The sequence below is a fragment of the Hypanus sabinus genome, chromosome 17 (genome assembly GCF_030144855.1).
Source record: "Hypanus sabinus isolate sHypSab1 chromosome 17, sHypSab1.hap1, whole genome shotgun sequence".
Lineage (NCBI taxonomy): Eukaryota > Metazoa > Chordata > Chondrichthyes > Myliobatiformes > Dasyatidae > Hypanus > Hypanus sabinus.
This window is the reverse complement of record NC_082722.1, coordinates 62,525,254-62,544,729: the sequence shown is the minus strand read 5'-3', so window position 1 is coordinate 62,544,729 and position 19,476 is coordinate 62,525,254. Positions and strand designations below refer to the sequence as shown.

Genomic DNA, 19,476 nt, shown 5'->3' with positions numbered 1-19,476 from the left:
CTACATATACCTGTCTGGACACCCCCCACCCCCCTGCTGACTGCTCCTGTGGCTCCTCCCACAGACCCCTGTATAAAAGCGATTGGAGACACTGCCCCGGTCTCAGTCTCCAGGACGTAGTGTGGTGGTCAATTGCTGCTTGTTCTTTCTTCCAGCCAATAAAAGCCTATATCTCATGTCACGTCTCCGAGAGTTATTGATGGTGCATCACTGGTGTTTTCACCCACAGAACTGCAGCTCACTGGATATTTTATGTTTTTCACAACATTCTCTACAAAGCCTAGAGACTGTTGTGTGTGAAAATCCCAGGAGACCAGCAGTTTCTGAGATACTCAAACCACCCTGCCTGGCACTAACAGTAATTTCATGGGTAAAGTCATTTTATTCACATGTCTTCCCCACTCTGATGTCAGGTCTGAACAACAACCGAGCTTTGCAACCGCGTCTGCATGCTTTTGTGCATTAAGTTGCTTGTTTCAAAGCTTAGTCTTTCTAAAGTCAATGTTGATTCGAAGTCTTTACCCAAAAGAGTTGATGACACTTACTGATCCTAGTCAGGGCAGTTTGGGAATCTTTCTCCTAATTAAATTATAGGAATTTCTCACAAATTCAAAACGTGTAATCACATCCTATCAGAAAATTGACAATGACCTGCTGGAGTACTGAAAACAATCATAGGAATAGGTGGAGAAAATTAATGGGAGAAGAACTGAGAAAGACAGTTGAGGGATTGAGTCAAATGAACAAAGGAGATGAATCAAGAGGTTGATCCATGACTGAAATTTTGAAAGGCATGTTTTGCTGAACTAATGTCATTAAAAATCAATTCTGAAAAAAATTCTTCTTTGCAGAGGAACTTAATTTTGAAAAGAGAGAAACTCCACCTAGTTGTATATTCCTGTCCTTGCTTAGAGTCCTGGTGATATAAACACACTCATACATCACAACTGTCCAGACTGTTTCACTGTGAATCTTCACAGCGCACTTTAAACAAAGTGTGAAGATGGCCTGGAGTCACAGAAAGGACCTGGGAATTACTTTAGTGTTACCAGTGGTGCAACAGTCCTGTATGCTCTTAGTACCACAAGACCTAACCTTCCATTTAAACTCAGTCCTTTTGGACTAAAATTCTGATCCAACTGTCTGTATTCCCCAGAGCAATCCTTTACTTACCATGCACACAAGAGATTCTATAGTTGCTGGAAATCCAGAGCAACACACACAAATGTTACGAATGTGTCACAACTCTGAGGGGCCGAAGGGTACAAAGTAGCCCCCTCCTTTTTGAGAATCGCAAGATTGCTATTAATTCGGGTCTGGGACCCAGGAAATGAGAGAGAATCCACAAGGTTTTGGAATGTGTCCTGGCCTCAGTGAAACAAAGCCACTGATAACGGCCATTGTCTCTTGGAGACGGAATTGTGTATTGAGTACTGTACTATTCATCAAAGCCCTCGGGGCCGACCAGAGTGGGCTGGTTGAGGGATTGCATCATCCCAACCTGATTGACATCTGAGACCCTGTGAGTAAGGATAAAAGAGGGTCTGGAGAACAACCCCTTTAGACGCACCAGGAGAAACGCTGGAAAGCCTTTGACAGCGTTTTATAGCGAACGCCGGTGAGGGCCCGTGTGCATCCTCCCTTGCCAGGGTAGCGGGCTCATTACGGAAGAACGGCTTAGCTAAAGAAGAGGCCACAAGTGAACGGCCACCCCAACGAGACTCTGATGGATCGAAATCATAAAAGGAAAGCCGGCAAGTTTCTCAAAAATCTCTCTCTCTCTCCAACCAAAGGCTGCAGCCTGCATGAACTGAGTGACTTGTATATTTCCATCGGACAATACATTATCCCCTAGACAACGATAGAGCGTATTTCTTACTGATTATTATTATACCCGCACTTTTAGATTTAGTATTGACGATGTATATTATCTGCATGTTTGCATTGATATTATTTTTGTGTATTTTTACTAATAAATACTGTTAAAAATAGTACCATCAGACTTCAAAGGACCTCTCTATCTTTGCTGGTAAGTGACCCAGTTACGGGATTCGTAACACAAGATACTGGAGGAACTCAGCAGGTCAGGTAGTATCTGCAACCACAGGAATAAACAGATGGTGTTTCAGGCTGAGACTCTAACTGGAAAGGAAGGGAGAAGTAGGTGGAAGGAGGGGAATGAGTGCAAACTGGCAGGTGATAGGTGAAACCAGGTGAGGGGAAAGGTGGGTTGTTTGGGGGATGTGATGAAAAGAGAAGCTGGGAGGTGATGGGTAGAAGAAGTAAAGGGCTAAAGAAGAAGGAGTCTGATAGGAGATGAGAGTGGAGCATGGGAAAAGGTATTTGATATTTTACACCAAATGGTCAAATCTTGAGATTCTCCTTTTTAATCATTTGAACACTGACTCTCTCTCAAAGTCACTTGTCACTTACTTCTGGATCACGTGTCAATGATCCTTGGTTCTTCCAGAGCCCATCATATTCTCAGTGCTTCAGGACAACAGCAGTGTCTCCTTTATTCCCAAATAGAGTATGCAAACTGTACATGTTCTCCATAACCCTGGGGTTACCTGAGACCTTCTGCATTTCTTATGCTCCTCTATCTGCCAACGATCCTGACTTCCACCCTAATGTCCTATGGCTCATGATACCCTTTAACCAATCGAATTTCATAGCACACTCCGGAAAACATCCATTTCTTCAATATTGCCAAAACAGCAATAATTGCTTAAGCACTCATGGTGGTCCCTAATGTTACATGGGTGAAATAGAAAGATTGCTTCTGATTGTATCATTTTGATTACATATCTGTTAGACAAGAGTAAGTTATTTATCCCCTTGCTCCTATTCCAATATTCTACAAAATCATAGTTGATCTAACTTTAATCTCATCTCTATATTCACGACTACTTGTGGTACCTTTTTCACCCTGTTTGTTTATTAAGTATCTACTACCTATTTAGTAGTTTTAAAGAGTCATCTTCCACCAACCTTTGAAAAACTGGGCTTCAATGATTTGCACCTCACTGACAGCACAAATTTCACTTCATCACTATCTTCAATGGGTAACCCATTACTTTTAAACACTGGCTCCTACTTCTCCCGCATGAGGGATCATCCTTTCCCTATCCATCTTGATAAGAGCCTCCAGGACCTCGGTGCTTCCAATGTGTCCTTTCTAAGTTGCTATCGATATTGCCTTGAGTAGCCTGAATGACATAATAAATGAAAAGACTTATAGGGAAGTGCACTAAATTTATCAAAATCTCTTGCCCAGGGGGATGTTTGGGCACACCAGGCTAATGTCGGACTACTGAAAACAAAATGCAAAATCTTTTCGTGACTGGTCTCAGGGATTTGATAACGTAGGAGGAATTAAAAGTTGACAGGATGCTTGAAAATACATGTACCAAGTTTTAATTAAATGAGGGCTAAGAATGCTCTCCCACACTCTTCTTTAATTAAACTATGAACATTTCTCCATGAAACAATGCTGGACATCAAGTGCTTAACAGATACCCAAACCTGTACGTCTATAATTCACTCCATCACATTTCATTCTACCATGATCACTTGCTGCTTCAGCACATACACAGAAAATAAATTCAGAAGATCTTGGTGTACCTGAATAAGTTATCAATCTATCAAGGTAAACAATATCTGTTTAAAACATATATTAAAACATTAAAATACATTTAACTGGATTAAGAATTGTTTTTTTAAAAACTCACAGATTGAGTGCCATCTTGCATCAAGCTATATAGTGATTAAAATTATCTATAAAGAATAGTGTAACTTGATATGTATCGATCTATTTCTTTTAGAGCAATGACACCTCCCCAGCATTATGTATTGATCTGTTGTCTGCGCATGTACATTGTTCTCTCTCTCTCTCTCTCTCTCTCATTGCCATGTGGATACACCAGTAAAAGCCATTTCTTGCAAGCGTGATTTTATTTAATGTAGTCAAATTGTAGTTAACTTTATGTAGTTAAATTTGAAGTAAAATTGGATAGGTATACGGACAGGAAAGGAATGGAGGGTTATGGGCTGAGTGCATGTAGGTGAGAGTAAGCGTTTGGCACGGACTAGAAGGGCCGAGATGGCCTGTTTCTGTGTTGTAATTGTTATATGGTTATATGGTAGTTGTGCGCAGGCACAACATAACTGTAAATGAAAATACACTTTAAATTATGTTTTCTTATATAATCATCAGAACAATATGAATTAGTAGATATTGCTCATAACCTGTTATAGATAAAAATGAAATGATCCAGGCTTTATTTGAAAGCATATTCATCAGTGAGGTCTCTGCAGGTATTCAATCACAGTTCAGCATGAACTAGACAGGCTGAAGGGCTGATTCTGTGCTGTGGTGTTCTATGACTCTATGATTCGATTCAAAAACTGAGTACTTTCAAAAACTGGGTCATGGTTTGCATGTTTCACAATAGCTAATTGGCAGTGTTGCTGTGATTTACCATCTGTTCCACAATTGTGCCAAATTAAGCAAGACCACACTCCCAGAAAGAACCTGGAGCAGCACCGAAAGGATTCCTGAAACAAACTCCGGAAAATAAGCATTGTTTCTGAGTGTTTGTCGTGCCTTCTTTTTTATCTTGCAACACCTCAGTTGCCTCATGCTTTCTGTCACTGACTCTGGCAATATTTAACTTGACAGGTTGTTTTGACATAAAACAAAAAATCTATCAGCAGAAGTGAGGAGTCAAAAAGCCCACCGTGCTCTGGTAAGTGCTGGGAAATTATTCTCAGTTGGAAAAGCAGTAGAATTTGCAAGATTGCAGCCATCAAGGTCAAAAAGTAGAAAACACCCATGACAGTTTAAGTGCCTTCGGGCTCACTTGCAAATTTGCTTAACTCTCTAGTAGGACAGATGATCTCCTGCAGAAGCATTTTCTATTGGATTAAAGTCAACTTTGGATTCTGACAATGATTTGAAAAGGCGTTGAACTGACTGTCACCAACCAAGCTTGGGACGATATACACTCAGTGGCCACTTTATTAGGTATGCCTCTACACCTGCTCATCAACACAATTATCGAAGCAGCCAATCATGTGGCAGCAACTCAATGCATAAAAGCATGCACTTGTAGTCAGGAGGTTCAGTTGTTGTTCAGACCAAATGCAGAATGAGGAAAAAGCAGGACCTAAGTGACTTTGACCGTAGAATGACTGTTGGTGATTTCAGTTTCTCAGAAACTGCTGATCTCCTGGGATTTCACACACAACAGTTTAGAGTTTACAGAGAATGGGGCAAAAAGCAAATAAAAACATCCAGTGAACGGCAGGTCTGTGGGCAGAAATGCCTTGTTAATGAGAGAGGTCAGAGGAGAATGGCCAGACTTTTTCAAGCTGACAGAAATACAGCGGTACCTCAGAGACAACAGTCACAACAACAGTGTGTAGAAGAGCATCTCTGAATGAACAACATGTCAAACCTTGAGATGAAAGGGCTACAGCAGTGGAAGATCGTGGGCATACACTCGGTGGCCACTTCATTAGGTGCAGAAGGTATCTAATAAAGTGGTTACTGAGTATATATTTCTTCCACCCATTAAACAGAATTCTAAAAAGACGGTTTCTTGATGTAACTAGGGCAAAGGAGAAAATTGATATTTCCATTATTGCTATTCATGATTTGTTTTGTTTCTCAGTCTCCTGGACCTCCTAGAGTTTAATTTATGTGACTAGGTAAGGCCCATTAAAACCCACCACATGGTATTTAACATTTAAATTCATTCTAGTGCCAGCATCAAAGAGTTCTACACTTTAATTTCAAATTCAGGCCAAATTTTATTTTTAAGGAGCATTGCAATAAATGACTGACCTAACCATCATGGGGCAAGAGAAAATTTACAAAAGGCACGTTCAGTTGTTCAGTGAGATAGTTAACAAGGCTCCTATACAACTTTCTTAATGTGTGTTTATTAGGTTTTTACAGTGTAAATGTATTGTTTGAACGATAGGTGCAAATGTTAATTCCTTCGCTTCTACCTCCAGCCAACATTCTGGGTATAGTTTATTATATTAAAAAAACTACTTCTTATTTAGTTTAAGCTACATATTTAATGGAAAGTGCGGTAAAGTTGTTGCTTAACAAGATCGCTTTCAGAAAGGACAATTTATTGTTTTCTTCTGGGTGCCAGAAAAATGACTGTAGGTTGCACTAACATGTCTAGAAACACAACAATTGCCTGGCAACATTGACATCATCGATTTTCCCATGAAGTCTCACACCATCCCTTGTGAGAATGGTGCCCATTCCTTCATCAATACTCAGTCATTAGTCCGGAGCTCCCTATGGAAGGAGTTACCTTCCTACCATGTCCACAATGTTTAGGAAGAAGAAGGAATTCCACCATTCAATTGGCAATGCAAGAAATTCCTTCTTTCCTTGCAGGAAACACCCTTACCATGAAAATGAATAGTAATAAAGTACATTTGTCCAGAATCTGAATATCACCATAGATATTGTGTACAAACAATGAACTAAAGTACTTGTTAGTGGATTGTGAAAATATAGGATGCTACAATTCAAGATTCCTCATTATATTAGAATCAGGTTTAGTATTGGCAGCGTATGCCATGAAATTTGTTGCCTTTGCTGCAGCAGTACGACTCAATGCATAATAATTAAAAAATGTGAATTACAGTAAATATATATGGTTAAATATATATAGATTTTATATATATATATATATATATATATATATATAAATAGTTAAATTAAATGAATAGTGTAAAAATAGAAATTAAAAAGTAGTGAGGTAGTGTTCATGGGCTCAATGTCTACTCAGAAATCAGATGACAGTGGGAAAGAAGCTGACTGAATTGCTGAGTGTTTGCCTTGAGGTTTCTGTACCTCCTTCCTGATGGCAGCAATGTGAACAAGGCACGACCTGGGTGATGGGGGTCGATAATGATGGATGCCTCCTTTTTGAGGCTTTTCTCCTTGAAGATGTCCTGGATACTGCAGAGGCTAGTGACCACAATGGAGCTGACGAATTTCACAACCCACTGCAGCTTATTTCAATCCTGTACAGTAGTCCCCTCCCCTGCATACCAGACGGTGATGCAGCCAGTCAGAGTGTTCGCCACAGTACCTCTGTAGATATTTGTGAGTGTCTTTTCAGACATACCAAATCTTCTCAAACTCATAATGAAATCTTGCCACTATCTTTGTAGGTGCAACAAAATTTTGAATTCAGGATAGATCCTCAGAGATATTGACACTCAGGAACTAGAAATTGCTCACTCTTGCCACTTTTGATCTCTCTGTGAGGACTGGTGTGTGCCCTATATGTGGTACACTTCAATGTTTTTCATCATAAATGTTAAAATCAGTGCCAGGGCTAGACCAGCGATGTCCTTGCAACTGTCCAGACTTCTCCTTTAGTCATGCAGCTTTACTTAGGGTGAAGCAAAAATGGAAACATACATGTGTAGCAGTTTACTACAGCACTGCTGGAGAAGTTACATGCTGAAGGCTGTGATGTGGATCACCATGCTGGGTGAAGTCCCAGCAGAACACCTTCAATGGTACTAAATCTGCACTTGTGCAATGCTTATTAATGCTGACAGAAAGACTGGGGAATGAGGGATCCATCTGGAGCATTCACTTCCTTCAATTGCTGCTAACTATTAAAGGAGAAGAACATAACTATGAGTTTTGACATTATATCTTTGCTCATTTTTGACAGATAGACAGACATACTTTATTGATCCTGAGGGAAATTGGGTTTCGTTACAGTCGCACTAACCAAGAATAGTGTAGAAATATAGCAATATAAAACCATAAATAATTAAATAATAGTCAGTAAATTATGCCAAGTGGAAAGAAATCCAGGACCAGCCTATTGGCTCAGGGTGTCTGACACTCCAAGGGAGGAGTTGTAAAGTTTGATGGCCACAGGCAGGAATGACTTCCTATGATGCTCAGTGTTGCATCTCGGTGGAATGAGTCTCTGGCGGAATGTACTCCTGTGCCTAACCAGTACATTATGGAGTGGATGGGAGACATTGTCAAAGATAGCATGCAACTTGGACAGCATTCTCTTTTCAGACACCTCCGTCAGAGAGTCCAGTTCCACCCCCACAACATCACTGGCCTTACGAATGAGTTTGTTGATTCTGTTGGTGTCTGCTCCCCTCAGCCTGCTGCCCCAGCACACAACAGCAAACATGATAGCACTGGCCACCACAGACTCGTAGAACATCCTCAGCATCGTGCAGCAAATGTTAAAGGACCATTTTCACAAAGATGTTCAGCATGGAGTTTCAGCAGCTGTACTACTCTTCTGGAAATCTGCCCCTTTCTATTCTCCATCAAATGCTTGCTCTCAGTTTTACCACATCTGGGGTGATAGATGTTTCAAAAGCATCTTCTATTTTCCACTGAACTGACTCCAATAAAACAAGGACAATACCCACAGATCTAAATTATTGTGTATCGGTAAGCAGAGTATTTATTCAGTCAACCAAAAACCACAGGCACTCGTTAGAATGCTGTCTTTCTTCCATCTGGGCAGCCAAAGTCTTTAAATGCAATATTCTAAGCAAAATTCAAATGATTTTATAAACCTACTGTTGATTGATTACAGCAGGTTTAAATAGAGATGATTTATTTACTAGCTGATTTACCCATTGGGCAGGTTACTCTGAATGTGAAAGATGATAAAGATTCATTAATGTGTAGCTTTGCTTTTTTCTCTCTCCTTCCTGTTCAAGTACATTAACAAGTCATCAATGATATTTCCTACATTCACAGAAGCAATTTCACAAGTGATCTCAGTCAGAGACAGCAGGACTCTGACTGAGATGCATCTCTTCCTGGAATCAGGTGGATTCCACTCAGCAATTCAGGAACAGCTTCTTCCCCTCCGCCATCCGATTCCTAAATGGACATTGAATCTTTGGACAGTACCTCACATTTCTTTAATATACAGTATTTCTGTTTCTGCACATTAAAAAAAAATCTATTCAATATATGTAATTGATTTACTTGTTTATTTATTATTGTTATTTTTATTTTATTTACAGTATTATTATTTTTCTTCTCTCTGCTAGATTATGTATTGCATCGAACTGTTGCTGCTAAGTTAACAAATTTCACATCACATACTGGTGATAATAAACCTGATTCTGATTCTGATTAGAGTAAAGTGAGACATAACTTGGAAGTAAGATGCATTGTTCCCCCTTTGATTTTACCTGGACCTGACAGTTTTCATCCACTGATTGTCACTGCACATCACTATATACAAGTCCTTGACTAAATATCACGACCACATTGTTACTGTGTATCCTGTGGAATGGTTGTAATAATTGTTGCTCACTCTCTAGGAAGTCTGTTGTTAACTCTTAAGTAAGTAGTTAGATCCCATAAGGCCATAGGACGATAAGATATAGGAGCAGATTAGGCCATTTGGCCCATTGAGTCTGCTCCTCCATTTCATCGTTGATCCATTTTTCCTGTCAGCCCCAATCTCCTCCTTTCTCTTCATATCCCTTCAAGACCTGACTAATCAAGAATCTATCAACCACTGCCTTAAATATATGTAAAGTCTTGGCCTCCACAGCCACCTGTGGCAATGAATTCCACAAATTCACTACTCTCTGGCTAAAGAAATTCCTCCTCATCTCCATTCCAAAAGGACACTCCTCTATTCTGAGGCTGTGTCCTTTGGTCCTATTGGAGCAGAACAAACATATGAAGGCAGATCCTGGGAAGCTCTTGCCCCATGGTAAGAATCCTAATGGAATACCAAATAATGCTAACCCCCAGGAGATTCAATTGGGTGTCAGGACAAGATGGAGCTGGGTTATAGGGTAGTTCTTCTATTTGCTTTGAAGAGCAGAATGTGGCCTGTTAACATTTCCCATTAAGACTAGTGACTGCAATAGTTAATAGAGCAAAAATGAATGAGGATGCAATGTTAAATTTCCAATTAAATTTATTGTTCCATTTCAAGATATTGAATTTCTGACTTTAGTTTTAAATAAGGAAGCCGACAGAATTTGAAATGCATGTTGTTACTTTAAGGATTAACTTCAAAAAATTTCTGGCTTCTATTATCCTGGCAAAAATCACAGCTAAAATTTGTTGCATAGAAAACAATACTTCAGAGGTAATGATTTACTTAATTCTGGAGTAACATATGCAGAAGAAGATAGGCATAGTGAATCAGTGTTAATTGGTGGTGAAACTTTGAACTCTTTTTGTGCCATTTTGAGCCCACAAGCTGAAGAATTGACGCTTGTAATTCTTTTCACTCCAGCTGTTATTTTCACAATAACGTTAGAGACACCCTATTTTACCACAGAGCTCCACTTCATTTTGCCGCACTACGCTTTCCTGTTCTGTGCAGTCAATAAAATGTCCCATCTGTGTAGGATTATGGAGATGTGGACCACATGAAACTAATGCACTTCAATAAACACTTTGAATGGAATTATTGCAAAAATTCAGTTCAATAATAAACACACACAATTTTTCAAACATGCCATTGCAGAAGTTGTTGCTTTGCTGAGTTTTCCAGCAAACAGTGAGACCAAATTTTTAAAATATTTGTTGACAGGGGATTGTGAAAGTACAGGAGTGAAGGTGATGATGGGAATTGTGGGAGAGTTTTGATGTCTTTCCCATGTTTACTAAATCTAAACAACTTCATCTGCCTGTTACACCTTTCATAGGTTTCAATAGTGAAATGGAATACTAATACATTTTTGGCACTTATGGCATTTCCCTCTATTTCTAAGTCTCCCATACTAAACCTAATGTAATCCAAGTCACCTGGAGGAAAAACTTGCCATATCTTCACTTAGACATCCATTGTGTTACTTTTAAACTGTGAACTAGTAGCCACCAAAGTGGAGTTAAGATACTGTAATTTTAATATAATCGATTGCAGCAAGTCATTCATCTTGATTTGAAGAAGAGTATTGCAAATACCACAGGCATCTTTTTAAATGTAAAAAGTTATTCATATTGTATAATGTACACATTTATAAGTCTTTTGTAACAACATACTCAAATTATTTAATGGACTTTTAATTTAGAATTACCTTCAAAATATTTATAAGGGCTTAAAATGTTTGGAAATATTTTGTTTTAAAAGTGTTAAAACCTGTTTTATCTTTTTTTAAAAAAATTAACCATTATGCAATCTATAAAAATGTATTAATTGCTTTCTCATGTCAGTGAGTGCTTTAAAAAGAAAGTGTTTACTTCATAAACTCTCAGGCAGTCTGACTGAATGCAGCTCAGACAATTGTCATAAATTTTCTTCATTTGGTGGCCAGTTCTTAATTTGGCCTTTCTTTCCCTTATCCTTCATTATCCCAATGTGATGTTATTGCACAGTAGGGCTTCTTATCATGCTGCCCCTTGCCACGAAGAATTCCTTCCGGACATTGCACCCAGTGGCGACTGGAAGGAACGTTTAAGATAACATTGAATGCACTGGAGAAATTAGTGACTAGCTGTCGGTAGATGCTGCCCCATTTATTTAACCAGAGATATTACACAATTTTTTGTATTACTACAGTACAAGAATGACCTCCACAATTCATGACACCAGGACATCCATCTTTTGCTCTTAGATGCCATAATACCACTGGCAGAGTAGCAAGGGCAAATTGCAGAAGAAGCAATATACTATAGAAGAAAAATACTACAGATGTTGGAAATATGAAATAAAAACAGAAAATATTGGCATGTTCTATCAAGCGCCCAGAAATGTGTACTTGATGGTTGTCATGGATAGGGTGGGCTTGTGCTTGAGTTTGATGTTTATGATATCAAAGACTTTAAAAGAACAGAATGAAGTGGAGAATCTCATATCAGTGTTGGGAAAACTGGATATGACAACAGATGAGATATACATTGCAACACACCATTTTTTTGGCAGTAAGACAGCACAGTATTCCACCTTACTGCAAAATGTGAAAGTTGCAGAAAGTAGTATTGACACATTTTGTTGTGTAATGCCGTGCTGAAACTGACTGTCATTTTGAAAATTGCACTTCTTTTTGATATGAAACTACTCTTAATTTATTGCATTTGGCACAGTAGATGACTTTTTAATGTCAGCTCTTAAAGACTGGGAACCAGTATACATAACACTCATCGGTAAGGGAATATTATCAATAAACAAATTCATGTTGTAATGATAAGGAAATGATAAGTGCTTCCAGAGATTCATAGGGACTTGGACTGACAGGTGAAGAACAGCACTTACAAGGACCATATCCTTTGTAAATGGAGACCATGGAGATTCTTCAGTTCTAGAGCTTGATGCTTCTAGCAGCAAGTTGCCTTGTAAATCTCAGTAAGCACATGGACGTGGCATCCAAACTATTGCACTTTAGAGAAATGCATGTAAATGTCCAAACACACACTGATTACTCCTGAGGATGAAGGAAAAATTGATGGTCTTCTCTCCTTAAGGATTGGGAATAATCATTAATGGCATAGAAGTAATTAAACTGTGAGGTGTGCTGGAGATTGTAAGAGGTCAGAGATCTCAGTGAGGTCAGTGTAATTTGAGTATTGGCCCTTTAAGTAGCATGGGTTCAGAAAAAATGTCATAATTAAATAAAAATGTATCAGCTTTCACTCAAGTGAGATTGGAAATCTCACTATAGGGGAGCTTTGACAGACCCTAAGCCTCAGAAAGGTGACATTCATCATTAGGGTCCCCCATCACCCAGGTCATGCCTTGTTCTCATTGCTACCATCAGGAAGGAGTGTGAAGGTACAGAAGCTAGAAGGCACAGACTTAATGATTCAGGAACACCTTCTTCCCCTCTGCCATCAGATTTCTGAATGGACATTGAGCCCATAAACTACCTCTCTACTACTTTTTCTATTTTTCACAACATATTTATTATGATATTTAATATACATACTTGCCGTAATTCACAATTTTTCTATTACTAAGCAAGTACGTATTGCATAGTACTGCTTTGGAAAAGACAACAAATTTCATGACAGATGCCAGTAATATTAAACCTGATTCTGATTCTGATTTGTTACTATTCATGTTGTTTTGGCACAAATAACATTTAGAAAACATAATGCTTGAGAGACGAAAATCCTACCAAAATATGGGGAGATAAATTTTCTAATCTATGCCAAGGCATCCAACTATGAGCACAAAATTGCTCTGGTCTGGCTAACCCTATTTTAAAATTAACACAGTAGTATTGTATTGTGAGTTGGAATGGCAGCTTCATAGTTCCCAGTGGGTAAGGTACACAGAGATTATAGGGCAACACCATTCCTGCTAAGTGAGTCAGCACATTAAGAGCTGTCTTTCTGGCAGTGATGGCATAGTGAGGGAAGGAATACACCGTGTTCTGTATGTCTGTGCACCTCCAGATGATTGGTCCAATTGACTACCATGGGTGAGATTAGGCTTGGTGATAAGCAGTATTCCAGAATGCAGCTCAGAATGAGTTTGTATGAGAATGTAATAAGGAGAAAAAGGACCATAAGAACACCAGACATAGAAGTAGAATTAGGTCATTCAGCCCATCGAGTCTGCTCTGCCATTCTATCAAGGCTGATATATTATCCTTCTCAACCCAATTCTCCTGTCTTCTCCCTGTAACTTTTGAAGCCTTTACTAATTAAGAAACTATCTACCTCCACTTTGAATATATCCAATAGCTTGGCCTGCACAGCCATCTCTGCAAATGAATTCCACAGGTTCACGAACAACATGCTAAAGAAGTTCCTCCTTATCTCTGTTATAAATGGACGACCTTCTATTTTGAGATTGTGTCCTTTAGCCTTCAACTCCCCCACATTAGGAACCATGTCCACTCTATCTGGGCCATTCTGTCTTCAAAAGGTTTCAGTGAAATTCACCCTAATTCTTCTGAACATCAGCATGCACTGGCACAGAGCTATTATATGCTCTGGATGCACCGACGCAGTTTCCATTATCTTGAGTATTGAAGACATATGGTGGAAGATGATTTGTGCAAGGTATTGAGGTCACAGTAATTGATGCTTCATTTCACACCTTGCACAATGTATTTCTCTTAGTGAACAATTAGTGAGTTGCAATTAACTTCCGCCTTGCTGGACATGTGTAGTGCACGTATATGGTGTCATAAAAAACTGATGTTAAAAAGATATTTATGCTAAGGTGATTATCGCACAGAATGCCATGACAAATTAATGTCACCCCTAAAAGATTGTTAGCATGCTTTGACTCACGTTAAATCATTTATAAATTTCATTTGGAAATAAGATATTCATAAAATTTCTTTCAAATATTGAAATACATTAGACGTGTAAGTACAATGACCTGTTCTCTTTGGAGTGAAGGAGAATGGGAGGTGACTTGATAGACATGCATAAGAGGCATAGATAGAGGAAATAGCCAGCACCTTTTTTCTCCAGGGCGGCAATGGCTAAAACCAGAGGACATCCTTTTAAGGTGGGTGGAGGAAAGTTTTGGGGAGATGCCAGAGTTAGTATTTTTTTTACACAGTGAGTGACAAGTACCTGAAATGTACTGCCAGAGGAGGTGGTAGAGGCTGATTCATTAGAGACATTTAAATGGCTCTTAGATAGTCACATGGATGAAAGAAAAATTGAGGATTATGGGCTATGTAGGAGGGAAGGGTTAGATTTGTCATGGTATAGGATTAGAGATTAGTACAACATCATGGGCCAAGTGACCTGTACTGTACACTTCTATGTTCTATCTTTTAATAATAAGCATTTAAATTGTTTTAACACTGAATGAAGGATAGTTACTCAACAGAACATTGGGGATAATTCATCCAATCATCTCTGAAATAATGTGGCCAGCTGAGAGAACAGCCTGGGCCTCAGAGCTTTGCTTTTGCATGGCATTCGAAAACCAGTTAAGTTGACGTGAACAAGAGATTTGTATTCTCTGTAGATAAATGCTGCTTTTGGCTCCATGGTGGAATATTTGTTCAGGAAACACACTGCACTAAATTGGCATTTTAATTTATACAAACTGACTGGTAGGAGAATTGGAAAAGCACACTGTTACAGTTAAACTTGCTTTTAAATAGCATCTTATCAGAATATCCCAAAGTGCTTCAAACACAATAGGTTACAGTAGAAATTCGATCTATATTCTGTTAGAAAACAGGGAAGATAATTTGCACACAAAGAAGTCCCATAAAGACAGAAGAGTGAATGAGAGTCAAATTTAATTTTGGTGCTGTTGCTTGAATGAAAATTATTGTTCAGGACCTTGGGAGAACTCCGTGTTCTTCTGTACATAATGCCTTGAGTTATTTTATAACTATCCAAAAGATAGAATTACAATTATCCAAAGCCATTCAACAGGGATGGCAAACAGGCAATCTATTTTAGAACTTACTCATTTTTCATATTGAGTTGAAAATCTAACTCCTCAATAATCGAACATTCCCGCTCTATTACACAAATTCTCAGATCATGACCTAGGATCAACAAGATAAGTGGGTGCAGAAGTTATGTCCAATTGCTGTCAGGGGAGTGTCATTAATGTATTGTTTGGCTAATAGGGTTAGGGTTTTCAATGAAGTCACACCAGGAATAAGTAAATATCGCAATATGTATAAAAAACAAAATATGATCCTCAGTCCTTTATGTTCACTGCAAGACTACTTAAAACCTAAGGGTAGTGTGAGTGATCCACATATTTTCTGCAGTTGATGTCATTTCCTCCATCCCCAACCCCTCTACTATTTCCTCAGTCACTGCACTGTACTGAAAAAATCACTTTTAATCCACTTTTTATAACACTTATTACATTGCAAATACATGCTGGTATTTATGTATTTATGCACATTTTATTCTATGTCTGAACTTCAACAAACTTTATTTTTATACATTTCTTTATTCTTTGTAATTGCTGACTGTTGTTCTTTTTGTTGCATGTTATGCCAACACACCACGGCAAATTGCTAATATATGTATTAAGAATAAAGTTGAATAAAGTTGATCCTTTTGTGAATACAGTCCTGTTACTGGACATGGCCAGAGTAAGGAAATGTATTGACACAAGTACCATCAGGCTGAATAAAAGAGGGCAGTCTTGCCTTATCTACTCCTACTTAACATTCTAAACACACTTACACTCACAATGTAACAAAATTAAGAACAGAAGAGGTTCACTTGAGGCCAATTTGGTTGGCTGTTTTATTCAAAGAATTTTTACTTGATAAATTATTACCAGCTTAAAGCATTGATGTTTTGGGAAGATAAAACCCTGTTTAAAAACTCTCAGAAAGCCTTCTCTGGGAACTTGCTTCAAAACAGGACAGGAATTTAACGTTCATCTATCATCGAGCTATTGTTCTGTAAATACATCTGCTTGGAAAAATATTTAAGCCTGTGAGAGGTAGATGAACATTCTTTTTTGGAAGCCAGACAATCAGGCACAGAAAAGCATATTGCACCTTGTATTCTGTACAAATTTAATTGCACTGTCACTATAATCCCCAAGAACTGTTGCAGCAATGATTGGCACTATTGTCCCAACTGATGCTGTGAGAAAGAAATTACCTTGCAAACCATTTAAAGCAGAAGTGTGCAAGACAGTGCCCTCTTCTATTTGGTATCTAGAAGTTAACTGACTATGGAAGCTTTGTGACTGGTTATCAAATCTATCCATACCGTCCTCTGGCCTTAATTGTCACATACAGATACAGCCTTCAACATTCCAACGGTAAAACCAACCATCTTCCTCAGGGACTGAGGGTGGAGGGGATGAAGCTGTTCCTAAAACTTTGAATGTATGTCTTCATAGTTATTAACATTTTAAAAATAAATACAAATTCATTTAAGTAACATTAATTAATATATTGATATTAATTAAAAATAGAACAAAAGGACATGTACTTTTATTATGAATATCAGAGTTCAAGTTGAATTGTCATTCAACCATGTACATATATACAGCTAAATGAAACAGTGACCCTCTGGGGGCAAGGTGCAAATCACAGAAAATACAGTCAGACACATAGCACATCTAGTTCCCAATCAAATGAAACAGACAGTGCCTAAAGTGCCAATGAAGTTGATATTAAGTATATCAGCATATCTGCTCAGACTTTAACAGAATGTCCCCGGACACACTTGTAATCCGTGGGATGGAGTGAGGGCAAGCCTGACCTCTATCGCGTTCCAGAGCTCAGAAACACACTGCAGCAGTCCAGCAGTTCTCTGCAGGACCACTGGTTATTTATTTGATGCTTTCTGACCTGCTGAGCGTTTTTCAGTACTTTTTGATTGTATATTTTTGGAGTTTTAGCATCTGCTGCAATTTGTCCTTGTGTCTGGCACTACAAATAGTCAGAAGCTGCAGCAAGTTTTTAATTTACTAGAGATATCTATTAGTTTGTACTAAGAATGCGAAGTGCTAAGTTCAGCCATCACTTGAATAATGATCTGAATTTTTGACTTAAAGAGCTGGTCTAGTCTACAGAGTGATGGGGATCATGCATCTTGTGGATCGTTGTGAAAATACAATCACTTTACTGATGTTCTTCTGGGAAGAAAATTCACTGCCCTTATTAATTCTGGCTTATATCTCAATCCGCATTTCAGAATGCACAGGGCTTTTAACTACCCCTTGCATTCTGAAATACCCCAGTGAGTGATTTAATTACACCACAAAGGCCAAGGAAATCTGATATTCCATTATTAGCATGCTGCCTGACCATTGTTTTATTAGGTCCTAAGGCACGGTATAACTGGATGGTTGTATTTCACAGCAAATGAAAACTTTCCATCTGGGTAGATGCTGGAGCATGATGATGGAGAGTGAGTGAAGAGGACAGACTGGTAGCTAATGGCTTTATCTGGCCTTCATCAGGATGGTAATCAGGTAAATACAAAGATCAGAAACAGATATGGGGGGCTTCAGGGTTTGAAAGGATGGAGACAAGATGGATCAGAGGAATGATAACCATGCGGGTAAGGTGGGTCAGGACTCTTGGGGGAGTTAATGCTCAGAGTGACCGTGCTTTGTGGCATTGAATTTTCACCATCAATAACATACCAATATGCCAATGTGTTTTGCAGCCAGTGAAGTACATTTGAAATTGTGCCCAACGATTTCTGCAGTACTCTTTCAATGCCACTCTTTGTTAGATTGGTGATCCATAGCCTAGCCTCTGTCACCCCTTAACATCCCATAAATGATCACATATCGGTTGGTGTGAAGGACCTCCTATGGGAGCTACTTCAAGGAATCAACAAACTACGTACATGCTAGGATTATCCCTTCTGTCTATTGCTGCACTTCTACATATTTTGGGATGCTTTTCCATTCCAGTAGTTTTATAAAGGAAGAGGGCATTTGATACTCAATCAGAAAAGATGAGAATGAGGGATAGTGAGTGAGAGAAGGGGAATTTTATTAGTGGATAGCCTTATTTTCAAAAGCTTCAGCTCTGCTCAAATATAGATACCTTTCCTAGTGCATCTGGACAAAGATAGCCTGTAAAACTTCCTCTTGGCATTGTTCAGTTCCTGGGAAAATTAATCAGGACTGTGTAGATCAGGATGAGCTTCTCACAGGAGAAGAAAAAGGAAGGTTGTCAAAGGGGGTGTTATTCACAGAGGATCCTTGAAATGTAGTTACGCTGTGGAAGACTTATTATCCAATGCAGGGATGGCATAAACTTGAACTCCCTTGGATGTTGGGTGAGAGTTGCTTGTGCTACACTGGTTGTTAAACCTGTGTAGGGCCCTGTCACGAATGGTGCCAGACTATAGAAATTTAAACAACACACACAAAATGCTGGCGGAACGCAGCAGGCCAGGCAGCATCTATAGGAAGAAGTACAGTCGATGTTTCGGGCCAAGACCCTTCATCCGTTTACAAAGGGTCTCGGCCCGAAACATCGACTGTACTTCTTCCTATAGATGCTGCCTGGCTTGCTGCATTCCACCAGCATTTCGTGTGTGTTACCAGCATCTGCAGATTTCCTCATGCTTGCGAATAGAAATTATACAGTGCTTTTCATGATTATCATAACTCTCACTCCAAAATGTTACCCAATCTAAAAGCTAGCAATTGGGCTATAATAATAAAAGGATTCAGCAGACATCAGAATAATCACTGAGCAGAGCACATCATGATTTGTATGTCTTATTTATTCCCACAACAAGCTGGGTAATACAAATTACCTTGGGGAAAGCCTAGAGAAGAACTACAAGAGGAGTACAAAAATATATAACTTAAAGAACTTTGGCTATGATGATAAGCTCTAAGTCCATACACCTCTCAACCACAACAATGTAGATTTAGGTGAAACCCCTTTTTACCGGGCATCTCCAGAAACATAGCTGGTTTTTAGCCTCTCGTTAACAAGTCAATGAACTCAGTGCTGAGATAACCACCTTTCTCGAATTCCTTATGTCTAGGGTCGATATGTCTTGGGTCTCAACAGATCGGGATGTTTTGACCA

At 38.9% G+C, this 19,476-nt stretch overlaps 1 long non-coding RNA gene across 1 annotated transcript in view; it reads left to right on the top strand.

Annotated features, from left to right (window-relative positions):
• The first annotated feature begins 3,574 nt into the window (after nucleotides 1-3,574).
• The window catches only part of LOC132407213 (uncharacterized), a 42,835-nt gene continuing 26,933 nt past the window's right edge, over nucleotides 3,575-19,476 (top strand). The window contains exons 1-2 of the long non-coding RNA XR_009516404.1: nucleotides 3,575-3,649; nucleotides 4,682-4,748. This is a non-coding gene — a long non-coding RNA (uncharacterized LOC132407213). The remainder of the gene's footprint in view (nucleotides 3,650-4,681; nucleotides 4,749-19,476) is intronic.